Source organism: Lactuca sativa, chromosome 3 (genome assembly GCF_002870075.4).
Source record: "Lactuca sativa cultivar Salinas chromosome 3, Lsat_Salinas_v11, whole genome shotgun sequence".
NCBI classification, from domain to species: Eukaryota; Viridiplantae; Streptophyta; class Magnoliopsida; order Asterales; family Asteraceae; genus Lactuca; species Lactuca sativa.
Window position 1 is genome coordinate 297,992,882 of NC_056625.2, and position 12,555 is coordinate 298,005,436.

Below are 12,555 nucleotides of genomic sequence, written 5' to 3' on the forward strand. Positions count from 1 at the left end.
TCTAGTTACCTTTAACTAACTAGTAAACGAATACGTTAAGTTACGCATTTCAAGGGTTAAATAATTTCAGAATGTCAGGTCTAGCCCTATTTCGCAGCTCTTGTTTGAGTCCAACCATTGTAGGGTAGGAACTCTCATTCGAAGAATTATCTGGTCTTATCGATACGTAATGGTATTCGCAAGCTAGTTAGGTGGAGGTAGCGGGGATTTCCTTATGCAGCTGATTGCAGAGAGTAGGTTGGAGAGTTACCCTAGGGTAAGCCTAGGACAAGATTAGAACAATAGGCAAAAGTTGGAAAGGGGACTTGGTGAAGTCAAGGCAATCTTTAAGGAAAGTACGGATAGATGTGGAAGATAGTATGGGCCGATACTACTGAAAGCAGAGGATCTATATTCGAGACAAGGAGGGCCAAGATGGAACCAGGAAACTTGTAGTATGTGAGAACTCTTGATGTTGTGTATGACCCTGACAATTATTTGTTTGTTTCATAATGGTGATGATCACCTGTCATGGAGGAGGATCAGGTTCAAGATCAGGCTCAGAATCAGGTTCAGGATCAGGTTCAGGATCAGGCGCTGAGCCAATTGATGAGGGACTACGTGAGTTCATTGCCTCCAAGATCACTAGAGGCATCCTTGAGTCGACCCCGGTGATCTTCGGGTCGATCAAGGAGGGGATTATTGAGTTGGTGGAGCATCGCCTCAGGGCGTTTAGGAGTGATTGGGCGGCTAGCCAGTCATGGGCGCGCACACTGTCCTTTAAGGACTTCAGGGGATGCGGTGTTCCAGACTTTCTCGAGGTTAAGGACCCCATTGTCGCCAGGAGATGGATCGGAGACATGGAGTCTGCTCAGTTGACCAGCTTCTACCCTGAGGGGTCGAGGGTCCGGTTTGTGGCTAGATGCTTGAGGTACCGGGCTAGAGATTGATGGGAGTCAGTTAGGGATTCCTTGGGAGCCTCAGCTGTTGAGGCAATGACCTGGTCGGACTTTGTGACAAGGTTTAGGGCTAAGTTTGTGCCAGTTGTGGAGCTTCAGCAGCTCCAGTGAGTTTCTTGATATGAGACAGATGACAGAGACGGTGGCGGAGATTACTGCCAAATTCAGAGAGAGGGCTTTATTGGTACCCCAGCATGCAGGAGACGAGGAGATGCAGAAGACCCGCTACCATGATATGTTGAGGGCTGATATTCGGGAGCATGTCAACTACTCAGCATGACCGACCCTAGATTCCATGTATGAGGGCAAAGGAGAGAGAGATTGATATAGAGCACCTCCGAAAGAGGAAGGCAGAGACTGAGCGGGTGATTGGGGTTTCGTGGAAGAAACCCATGGGATTCAACGCTGGGTCGAAGGACCAGCAAGGCCGAGGCCGCTGTGGGAAATGCAGCAAATCGTATAAGGGGGTATGCAGGATTAGGGGATCGGGATGCTTCCAGTGCGGGAAGGCGGGGCACTTCAGAAAGGACTGTATAGCCCCTACCCACACCATTCCGACATCATAGTTACTATGTTTTCACTGCAACTAGAGAGGCCATAAAAAGTAAAATGCCCGAGATTGATAGCAGCAGCGCCAGTGGCGGCGCCAGCTCCAGCGACCCTGCGGATCATTGATGGCCGACAGGTCAATTCGGAGGCTCCAGTGGTGAGGATTCGAGCCTTCCAGCTGACTACTGAGGAGGCACGCACCGCACCCGATGTGGTGACGAGTATGATTTCTTCTCCCTAGCTTTTATTATATGTTGTTTACGATATTTATGTACTATGTTATGTATCTTGTTTAGGATCGTTCCATGTGAACGGTATTCCAATTCAGGTGTTGTTTGATTCAGGAGCTACCAGATCATTTGTTTCTCTTGCACTTAACAAGAGGTTCCCTGAGTCTTTGGGCATGTTGGATTGCCCTCTGGAGGTCGAGATTGCTGACGATCGATCAGTTCGAGCATCTGATGTTTTCAGAGATTGTGTTTTGAGGTTGTTCAAGGAGAACTATCTGGTAGATTTGGTTCTCATACCATTGTGTAGGAACAAGGTCATCATCAGTATGGATTGGTTGAGCCCTAATGGGGCTGTGATCGACTGTGCATGGCAGTTGGTGTGCGTCAGGACCCAAAGTGGGGGAGAGCTGGTGGTTTAGGGTGAGAGGCCACAGGGCAGACTGGCCTTATGTTCAGCAGCGAGGGCTAGGCTTTGCCTACAGTGGGGTTGCGCTGGGTATGTCGCCTATATTATGGATACCCAAGAGGTGGGTAAGGCGTCGGTGGGCGATGTACCGGTGGTGCGAGAGTACGCGGATGTATTCCCAGAGGAGCTACCTGGGATACTTCCGGAGCGACAGGTAGAGTTCAAGATTGACCTAGTCCCTGGTGGGGCTCCGATAGCCAAGGCACCATATCGGTTGGCTCCTCCTGAGATGCAGGAGTTGTCTACACAGCTGCAGGAGCTAATATACAAGGGATTTATCAGACCGGATAGTTTGCCTTGGGGAGCCCCGGTCCTGTTTGTCAAGAAGAAGGACGGGTCGCATCGCATGTACATAGGTTACCGGGAGCTGAACAAGGTAACGGTGAAGAACCGTTACCCGCTCCCGAGGATAGATGATTTGTTTGACCAGCTTCAGGGAGCATCTTGGTTTTCCAAGATAGACTTGCGATCAGGCTACCATCAGATGAGGGTCAAGGATGAGGATATACTGAAAACTGCTTTCTAGACTCGCTATGGCCACTACGAGTTCGTGGTGATCCCCTTCGGGATCACCAATGCTCCTACCGCATTCATGGACCTCATGAACTGCGTATGCAGACTAATGTTGGATCGGTCTGTGATAGTTTTCATTGATGATATTTTGGTCTACTCCAAGACACAGGAGCAGCACGAGGAGCACTTGCAAGAGGTGTTGGATACCTTGAGGAGGGAGAGCTTGTATGCCAAGTTCTCCAAGTGTGAGTTCTAGTTGCGTGAGTTGTAGTTTCTTGGGCACCATGTTAACCAGAACGGTATTTTGGTTGACCCGGCCAAAGTAGAGGCCGTAATGAGATGGGAGTTACGAAGTCTCCATTTGAGATTCGGAGTTTCCTGGGATTGGCAAGCTACTACCGAAGATTCATTCAGGATTTCTCCAAGATAGTCGTACCCCTGACTCGGCTAATGAAGAAAGCTGTCGTTTTTCGTTGGGGGCCTGAGCAGCAGGCAACGTTTGAGGCACTAAGACAGAGACTATGCGAGACGCCGATCCTCGTCCTGCCTGAGGGTGTAGAGGATTTTATGGTATATTGCAATGCGTACATCTCAGGCTTGGGTATGGTATTAATGCAGAGAGGGCATGTTATCACATACACTTTGAGGCAGTTGAAGCCTCACGAGGCTAGCTACCCGACGTGCGATTTGGAGTTGGGGGCGGTTGTCTTCGCCCTCAAGATTTAGCGACACTACCTCTATGGGGTCTGGTGTACCATGTACATGGATGACAAGAGTCTAAGGTACCTAATGGACCAGCCAAATCTAAACATGAGACAGCGTCAGTGGCTGGATGTAGTGAAGGATTATGATTGTGAGATCCTCTACCACCCAAGGAAGGCCAATGTGGTGGCCAATGGTCTTAGCCGCAAGGTTTCCCCGATCAGTGACATTTGCTTGCGGATGATAGTGGTGACTCCGCTTCTGGAGCGGATCCGAGGGACCCAGCAGGAGGTCATAAAGGAGGAACATCGGAAGAGCGAGTGTATTGTAGGACAGGTTCCCTCCTTCGACTACGATAGCAATGGGTTGTTGACGCTACACCATAGGGTGTGGGTTCCCTATCACGGGGGGGGGGGGGGGGGGGTGCACTAGGTTCTGATGGAGGAGGCGCACAAATCCCGATTTTCCATTCATCCCAGGGTGACGAAGATGTACATAGATCTTCGTCCTGATTATTGGTGACCCTGCATGAAACGTTATGTAGCTTGGTACGTCGAGAGGTGTCTGACCTGCAGGAAGGTCAAGGCCGAGCATCAGAGGCCTCACGGCAAGATGCAGCCGTTAGAAATCCCCATTTGGAAATGAGAAGATATTACTATGGATTTCATCACCAAGCTTCCTAGGACCGCACAGGGAGTAGATTCGATATGGGTCATTGTGGATCGGTTAACCAAGAGTGCCCATTTTATACCGATCCAGGAGAGCATTTTGGCTGAGAAGCTGGCGTACATCCATATACGGGAGGTTGTGGCCTGACATGGAGTGCCAGTCTCCATGATTTCAAACAAAGACGTGCGGTTTACTTCTAAATTTTGGAAGAAATTTCACGACGAGTTGGGCACCCATCTACACTTTATCACCGCTTTTAACCTGTAGACGGATGGTCAGAGCGAGAGGACCATCCAAACTTTGGAGGATATTGTAGCACCTGGTTCCTGGTACGTAAAAGTTATCTTAGTGTTTTTTTTCATTTTTAGCCTTGGACTCGGCGAGTTGTAGGTCTGACTCGCCGAGTAGAGACGGGATCCTGAACACATTTAAGTTGGCGACTCGACAAGTCCATATTCTGGACTCGGTGAGTCCCCGCTGTCTGATGAAACCCTAAATTTCAAGGGTTTGCACCCTACTTAAACCCTCTTATCCGCCCCCAAGCTCGCCCCCTTCACCCTCAGAGCTCTATACTTCGTTCAAGCCTTGTTCCTTGTGAGATTGAAGCATTTTGGTGTGTTTTCTTGAACATTTGGAGAGGGAAGGTGAATAGATCAAGAAGAGAAGAAGGAGGCCAGGCATATTTGTGTTATCTCAGTGATTTCCTTGAGGTATAACTTAGTTTCCCTCTGTTTTCATGCTTACTGTCCCTTGTAGCTCCATGAAAGTCCTTCTTGAACCTTTCCCCAAGCTTGTTTGTGTTTTAGGGTTCGTAATAAGTTGTTTAGCCTCTAGATCTAGGCATGATTGAGCTCCAGGAGCTTGGATCTACTGCCTTTATGGATCCATATTGCATGAAATCCCTAGATCTACACTTTTGGTGCATTTTGAGCCCTAAAACCCTCATGGGTGATTATTTACACGTAAAGTTGGAAACTTTATGTGTTAATCAGGCCCTAGAAACCCAGATCTATGAATGACATGAGTTGGATTCAAGCATAATCGCGTGTATAGTATTTGCATGTGGCAGACTCGGCGAGTCGAGTCGCGAGTCCCCGAGTTTTTCCCCTTTTTCGTGTTGCGGGTTGGAGTAGTGAGTCATGGGGTGTGACTCAGTGGATCGGAAGCCAGACTCACTTATGAAGTAACTCGGCGAGTTCAAGGCAATCTTCTTGCCTCTAGAACAGACTCGGCGAGTTGTTCATACAGCTCGGCGAGTCTCAGCATAGAGTGTTCTTCGGATGAAGATGAACTCGGCGAGTTGTTCATACAACTCGGCGAGTAGGATGAAGGACTATTGGCCTTTAGTTTAGAAGGAGGACTCGTTGAGTCAATGCTTAACTCGATGAGTAGAGACGGGTTTATGGTCGGACAAAGGGATAGGGACTCGGCGAGTTGGCAAGTCAACTCGACGAGTCGGGCCAACTGGCAGTTGACTTTGACTTTGACTCTTGGTTGTTATGGGGTAAATGGTCATTTTACCCTGAGGTCCACTACTAGAAAACAGCCCTTTAATGACACGCAAACAATGACACGCGGTGATTTACGATACGCAAAAGCGTGTGCCCTAAAAATAATGTTATCTCTTCTAAAATTTGAAGGATAGTGGACACGCTTTTATGCGTACCCTATAATTAATGTCGAACAAAAAAAATAAAAACACGGAGGGCACTTATTTAAAAATGGGCGTCGTCTAGAAATGTCACTTTATATTTTTTTAGTGAAAGGCGCGTTCTTTTCTTTTGCAGCCGGGGGGAAACGAAAATCCCAAAAGTTTGAAAGACCGCCATTGTTACCCTCCACCTTATTTCCATCGTTCTTCTCTCTCTCTCTCTCTCTCTCTCTTTCTCTCTCTATCTCTCTCACTCTGATACCCAAAAAAACCCTAATAACATCACCAATCCTCTTTCTTCCCACAACAAAATCGCAATATAATCCCATCTTTTGAACAGATCAAACCCATAGGGGTTCTTGACGAAAGAGATATAGCTTTATACGAGCCCTAATTTCTCATATGAATTCGTTAACTTCTTCAAATGGTTCTCAGACTTTTTTTTCTCTCTCTATATTTTCTTCTCCTTCATTTCTCGATCCCCAGAAGGTCAGGAGAACACTGCATCTGCAATTAGATTGCTTAGTCGTATTCCTGAGAGCGTTGAACACCGGTGTATGCTCGTTGTTTGTTAAAATTCTCAAAGAAGGTCCCATGAAAGAGCAAGCAGTTATCTCCTAAGCTGTATCGTTCGATTAACACAATTCATCAAACCCTAGAATTGTAAAGGAAACCTAGCCCCCACAGCTTTCTTCACACTTCACCTCCTCAAAGATCTATCGGTAATAAATCAAATTATTCTTTTCTTTATACTATTTTTATGCGACCTTCTAATCTCTTTGATCCAAGTTCTATTTAGGCTCCATATGGAGGAAGTATCTTCGTATGGGACATTCTAATCTCTTTCATCTTTTTTTACATCTCAACGTGTTTCCCAGAAGCATCATAACTGGAACCGCACTTCAGCAACTAAAAGAGTTCTTGGACCAGTCGCCATCCCGAAGAAGACAGAGGAAACCATGGATCCTGGTTCATTGCTTTGGCCTGTAACCGAGCCTCGATTACAGTTGTACTTCTTGCTTGTACTTGTGTACTCAACCATCACCCCTATTCTCCTTCCATTTATCATCGTCTTCTTTGAGTTTGCTTATATGTTTATTCATCATATGAACACAAGTCAAGATTCGAATTTGATGCCTTCTGTTGACCTCAAGAATGCAATATCAGTGAATAGAAACTTAGAAGATTCAATGAATTCAGGGAAGATTATGTTTTTGCGATTTTCACATCTGTTATTGATTTCATGGATGTGTAAGTTGTTAGGGTTTTTGTATGCTAACTTGGTTATGTTTGAAATATTGTGTTCAGGGGATATTCCAGCTGCTACAGAAGAACTGCACTTTCACATAATAATCCAACTAATTTTCTTATCAGTGGCTTCATTCTAAAAAGATATGGTGCTATGTTGCATAAGATTTGTAACATGTTTATTTCTTTCATACTTTCAGGTTATTTTTCTAGCTTTAGACATTCGTGTCAAGAACGTGGCTAGAACGTATTCTCTTGAACACGAGGGCGAAAGTGTCATCTTTGATCAACTATTCACATTATTGGATTCATACATGCAAAATGAAGAAAGCTTTAGAAGAGAATTAGCATCCTGCACAGGTGCCCTTCAAACATCAATCAATCAACACATGTCCAAAGAAGAAGGACAGGTAATAATGTCTAACAAGTTTATCCAAGAATCATGTTATTATCTCAATATTTAAATAAAATAATTGTTAATTCTCATTTTAGGTGTTCCCCTTGCTCGTTGAGAAATTTTCATTTGAGGAACAAGCTTCGTTAGTTTGGCAATTTTTATGCATCATTCCTATAAACATGATGACAGAGTTTCTTCCATGGCTTTCAGCTTCTGTATTTTTTGAAGAACGCCATGAGATGCGTAATTATTTATGCAAAGTAATCCCATAAGAAAAGCTACTTCAACAGGTGAGCAAGGGTATTTTGTCCATGTTCATCTTTTACTCATTTTCTCGTTCCTATCTGACAAATTACTTCTTATTCTAATTTAAGATTATATTCACGTGGATGGATGGTGCAAATGGTTTTAAAAAGAAAAAAAAGCTCTGAAGAGTGTGAGGAAGGGCATTATTGTCCATGTTTATCTTCCAGACCTAAAAAACGAGAATCTTTCTTGAGGTCAATTGACGATTCCACAAATTCACTACCTGATCGCCCTGTAGATGAAATATTACACTGGCACAAAGCTATAATAAAAGAATTAATTGATATAGCTGAAACAGCTAGAAGGATACAGTTATCTGGAGACTTTTCAGATATATCCACGTTTAATAAAAGACTCCAATTTATTGCAGAAGTTTGCATATTCCATAGGTACCCTTCTGTAGCAATCACGTGAATTTGACAAGTTTGCATATTGAAACATTGATAATTTGATACTAATTTTATCCTTTTGAATGTAGTATTGTGGAAGATAAAGTTATATTCCCTGCTGTAGATGTTGAGCTGTCATTCGCCCAAGAACACACAGAAGAAGAGAGTGACTTTGACAAATTTAGATGTTTGACTGAAAGCATAGACAAAGATGGAGCAAATTCATCTTCATCTGAATTTTGTTCAAAGTTATGCTCACATGCTGATCATATCATGTCCATCATTGAGAAACATTTCAAAATGAAGAACTTCAGGTGAATGAGTGAAATAGTGAATAACTAGTCTTTCTTTTTATGACTTTTATTTACCATAACGCCCTTATGTGATTTCAATTCCAGGTTCTCCCACTTTCACACAAGCATTTTACTCCTAAAAGACAACGAGAGCTCTTATACCAAAGTTTATGTGTAATGCCTTTGAGAGTAATTGAATGTGTTTTACCATGGTTAGTTGGATCACTTACTGAAGAGGAATCAAAATCATTTCTCCACAATATGCATATGGCAGGTTTGTCTATTTTTATCAAAATTTTCTCAAACCATTATTTATTTATTTCTTCATTGTGAAGTCTAAGTTTCTAACTCTTAACACGTGGTTTTTGTTAGCTCCTCCTTCCGATATTGCCCTTGTCACCCTGTTCTCCGGTTGGGCTTGCAAAGGGCGTCCAAGGGAAATATGCTTGTCTTCAGGCACAACAGGTTGTTGTCCTGCAAGGGCATTTTTGGAATCCAATAATGGTTGCAATCCACCTTGTTGTGCAAGGGCATTTTTGGAAATAGGCTTGTCTTCAGGCACAACAAGTTCTTTCTCTTTCTCTCTCTCTCTCTCTCTCTCTCTCTAACTATATATATATATATATATATATATATATATATATATATATATATATATGATGGAGTTTCACTTGATTGCTTTCTAGTTTAAATTAACACTACACGACACATGCAATAGTCTTTAAAATTAATAGCCAGTTGGCAGTATGTTCACTCATTATGTACCCTTTTTAAAGTTGTTTAATTATATGTATAGCTAAACAAGCTAGCTAGGTGCATAATACGATTCATTTGAATCTTGAGTTTTCTATTGAATATTGCTTTGGACTCATAACAGCAGGTTGGGCGCAAGTTTTACACCAATGGGCTATAAGGTGGACTGAGGTGATAGATCAACCAGAGGGGTCATCCTTTTAAAATATTGATTTTATCCCCTTTATATGTTAAAGGACTTGGTAGATCATCATCTAGTGGAATCTTGAGTTCCATTAGTTATGGAGCCAATGAGATTGCTTCTTCTGTTCTAGCAAGTATCACAAGTCAAAGTAAGAAAAACAAAGGGAATTTCAATCGAGTGAATTTAGATAAAGATAAAGGTCATTATCATTTTTCCCTGAAAACCCTGAACCTCTGAATATTTAGTGATAAAGCAAAAGGGTTGGTAATTATTATTATTATTATTATTATTATTATTATTATTATTATTATTATTATTATTATTATTATTATTATTATTTTATTTAATTTTAATAATGTTTGCCGATAAAAGTGGAAAGAAAGAAAAGGGGGAGAAGTCTGGTGTTGGTGAAAAAACAAAAACAAAGGGAGCTGTTGTGGAAAAGGAAGTAACAAAGGGAGAGAATTCTTTTCCATTATTAACTAAAATTACATGAAGTTAAAGTTAGGTCCTCTTCTTTGTGTTGAGTGCTTGTTGCTCTGATTTTGATGTATGTGTTGAGTGCTTTTCTGTTGGTGCTGAGGTTTATCCTCATAAAAGCAATCATCCATATAGAGTTACGGTTAGTAATTTCTTGTTGGTATACAATTGTTGAAGTTTGTTGTTGTGTTCCAGTATATCCCCGATGACCACAAGCCACCACCAGAGGACCACCGTTGAACACCCCCAAAATCCGGTGGCCACTGCCCACAGAACAGGTAAGGATTCTTTGATATGTTTTTTTTACTGATGTGTTGTTTTTCGGTGACCACCAGCCACCACCGGAAGACCACCTTTGAAGCCAACCCGGAGAAATCCCGCTGCCACTGCCATATAACAGGTATTTTTTTTATGTTATTTTATTTTGGTTGGATAATCTTATAAATTTTCGATATCTTGTATGCCTCCTATGATTATTTGTATAATTGTTTGAAATTGATTGTGTGAAAGTCATCTACTAAAGCAAGGTTGGTGTAAGAGTTGATGACGAGAACATTGTTCCAAGACCTTCAGTGAGTTATGATGATGTCCTTTAATAGCAATGTAGTATTAGGTTATATAGTTAGCAATGATTATTTGTATTTGACATTTTAGTGCAATGAATTATGTTTCTTATTTATTGTATTTTATTTTGTATTTTGTATGACATTAACATTTGTGTAATGGATTGTATTTTTTGTATATGATATTTTATTTTCTATTATGAGACATGAAATGCAAATTTAATTTGAAAATTAGTAAATCTATAAATAATTTTTTTTAAAAGAAAAATAAAAATTACGATACGCAAAAATGTGTGTCATCTTCGTTTATGACATGGCCTTTCTTGACAGGGGTTTTAATGATACGCATTGTGTGTCATTAACACGCGCGTCGTAACGTTACGACACGCGGATGCGTGTCATCTTCCTTTATGACAGGGCCTTCCTTGATACGCATTGCATGTCGTAAACGCCCGTCGTAATTGCGCGTCGTAAATGAGCGTCGTAAATGCGCGTCGTCTCTCTTTATGACAGGGTCTTCCTTGACGCGCATTTGTGCGTCGTCTGAGCCTTTTACGACGCGCAATGAGCGTCGTAAAAGGCTGTTTTTCTAGTAGTGGTCGGTTAGCAGTATTTGCTAAGGGTTTTGTGGGAATTATAGTCGGAGGATTTCCGGAGCGGTAGTAGCAGAAGACAGTCAGTTCCCATACAGATCAGCAACTACTTTGAGGTGAGTTACCTTCCCGTAGCGGTGGGTCTACGGCCACAATGCCGGCCCACCAGTAGGGGTTGTATGTTAGATGATTGTCTTTGTGATATCATCTAGGTTTGCTACTACCTGATATGTTATATGCTGGCATGATATGTATATGTGATAGTAGTAGAGATCGGTTGTTAGGACCGAAGGGTAGGTCAGACACCCCAGATATGTCTGACAGTATGTGATGATATTTTTATATGCTGGCATGATATGTTATATGTGATAGTAGCAGTAGGGGTGAATTAGTCCCCAAGGATTAGTTGTTAGGACCGATGGGTAGTCAGCACCCCAGAATGGCTAGACATGGGTAGTCAGCACCCTAGAACGGCTTGACACGGGTAGGGCGGCACCATAGAATGGCCGTACCGGGTAGGTCGGGCACCCCAGAATTGGCCGGCAGTGTGTATGATATATAATTGTATGGTATGTGGTAATATGGGGGAACTCACTAAGCTTCGTGCTTACAGTTTTCAGTTTTGGTTTCAGGTACCTCTTCTTTGAAGGGGAAGGAGCCGGCACGGTAGCGGTACATCACACACACGCTTTGTATTCCGCACTATGGGATCCTCCTGGGGTTTTGTACTCTGATAGTATTATGTTTTACGAAATGGTTTCCAGACAAACAACATCTTTTATGAAATGTCATGATCCGTGAATGTTTTATTTATAATGTTTTGCAAATGGTATGTTTCAAAATCAAATTTTTGGGTTGTATTTTTGGGACGTTATAGATATGTTGTGGGCATGTGTCCTAGACTTCAGTGGTAGTTGGGATACCTACCTTAAATTAGCCGGGTTCTCCTACAACAACAGCTATAACGCGAGTATCGATCGTCCTCCCTTTGAGATGTTGTATGGGAGTAAGTGCAGGACCCCGATATGTTAGGGTGAAGTCAGACACAGGGTCGTGGGGAGCACCGAAGTGGTCCTCAAGACGACAGAGAGGATTCAACAGGTTAGGAGCAGGCTTCAGACTGCTCAGAGTCGGCAGAGAAGTTATGCCGACAAGCACCGCTCGGACCTGGAATTTCGGGTCGGGGATATGGTCCTCCTAAAGGTGTCGCCTTGGAAAGGCGTCAACCGGTTTAGGAAGCGAGGCAAGTTGGGCCCCAGGTACATTGGACCTTTCAGGGTTGTCGCCCGGGTGGGCAAGGTGGCGTATAGGCTGGACCTGCCAGCCGAACTCAGTCAGATTCACAGTACATTTCACGTCTCCTAGCTACGGAAATGCTTGGTAGACGACTCTGTAGTGGTACCTATCGAGGATATTCAGGTGGATGATAGCCTGAACTACATCGAGGGTCAGATAGCCATTCTAGATAGGAAAACGAAGGCGCTGAGGAATAAGGAGATTGAGTTGGTGAAGGTGCAGTGGCAACACCGCAAAGGCTCGGAATGGACATGGGATCCGGAGGATGAGATGAGAGAGCACTACCCTCAGTTATTTTCAATAGTGGCAGCGGACTTCGAGGACGAAGTCTAATT

General features: G+C 43.1%; 1 pseudogene; it reads left to right on the forward strand.

Annotated features, from left to right (window-relative positions):
* Positions 1–6,677: 6,677 nt before the first annotated feature.
* On the forward strand, positions 6,678–9,525 carry LOC111921623 (zinc finger protein BRUTUS-like; annotated as a pseudogene).
* Positions 9,526–12,555: the final 3,030 nt, after the last annotated feature.